This window comes from Arachis hypogaea, chromosome 18 (assembly GCF_003086295.3).
Source record: "Arachis hypogaea cultivar Tifrunner chromosome 18, arahy.Tifrunner.gnm2.J5K5, whole genome shotgun sequence".
Lineage (NCBI taxonomy): Eukaryota > Viridiplantae > Streptophyta > Magnoliopsida > Fabales > Fabaceae > Arachis > Arachis hypogaea.
Window position 1 is genome coordinate 44,646,649 of NC_092053.1, and position 1,326 is coordinate 44,647,974.

General features: G+C 32.6%; 1 non-coding gene across 1 annotated transcript; it reads left to right on the forward strand.

Moving 5' to 3' along the window:
- Positions 1-464: 464 nt before the first annotated feature.
- On the forward strand, positions 465-572 carry LOC112774377 (small nucleolar RNA R71). Its single transcript, XR_003188870.1, has one exon. It is a non-coding gene; the product is annotated as a small nucleolar RNA R71 (small nucleolar RNA).
- Positions 573-1,326: the final 754 nt, after the last annotated feature.

The window sequence follows — 1,326 nt, forward strand, 5'->3', positions numbered from 1 at the left end:
TGAGGCTTCTGTTGGTCCTTCTATGAGAAATTTGGATGATTTCTCCATGAAGGATTATAGGTGTTTTCATAGGCTTCTCCCATGTAATTCACCTCTGCCATTGCAGGATTCTTAGGATCATAAGCTTCTTCTTCAGAAGATGCTTCTTTAGTACTTTTGGATGCAGCTTGCAATCCATTCAGACTCTGAGAAATCATGTTGACTTGCTGAGTCAATATTTTGTTCTGAGCCAATATGGCATTCAGAGTATCAATTTCAAGAACTCTCTTCTTTTGAGGTGTCCCATTGTTCACAGGATTCCTCTCAGAGGTGTTCATGAACTAGTTATTTGCAACTATTTCAATGAGTTCTTGAGCTTCTGCAGGGGTTTTCAGATGAAGAGATCCTCCTACAGAATGGTCCAATGACATTTTTTACAACTCAGACAAACCATCATAGAATATACATATGATGCTCCATTCTGGAAGCATGTCAGTAGGACACCTTTTGATCAGTTGCTTGTATCTTTCCCAAGCTTCATAGAGGGACTCTCCTTCCTTCTGTTTGAAGGTTTGGATTTCCACTCTAAGCTTGCTCATCTTTTGAGGTGGAAAGAATTTGTCCAGAAAAGCACTGACCAGCTTATCCCAAGAGTTCAGGTTATCCTTTCAGGTTCAGGGTCAGCTTCAACAAGAATGTTCTTATCCTTGTTCCTGCTCATATGAAAAGAAGAGAACAAAAAAAGAAGAGGAATCCTCTATGTTATAGTATAGAGATTCCTTTATGTTAGTAGAAGAATAGGAGAATAGAAGAAGGAGAAGAGAAAAATTCGAACACAGAGGAGAAGAGTGGGTTCGAATTATGAGTATAAGAGGAATGTTAGTAGATAAATAAATAGAAGGAGATGAGAGAGGGGGAGAGAATTCGAATTTAATTTAAAATAAAAGGAAAATATTTTTGTTTTTATTTTAATTATTAGTTAGTGTTCGAAAATTAAAAAGAGAAATAAAATTAAAATTAAAATTTGAAACAATTGGTTAATTAAAAAGAATTTTGAAAAAAAAGGTGAGGAGTTTTCAAAAATTAGAGAGAGAAAATTAGTTAGGTAGTTATGAAAAAGATAAGGAATAGCAAAACAAACAAAAAGTCAAGTGGTTAATTGAAAAAGATTTGAAAATCAATTTTTGAAAAGATAAGAGGTTAGAAAAGATTTTGAAATTGATTTTGAAAAAGATATGATTGAAAATCATTTTGAAATAGATTTAAAAATGAAATTAAAAAGATTTGATTTTGAAATTAAGGTTGATTACTTGACTAACAAGAAACTAAAAGATATGATTTTAAAAT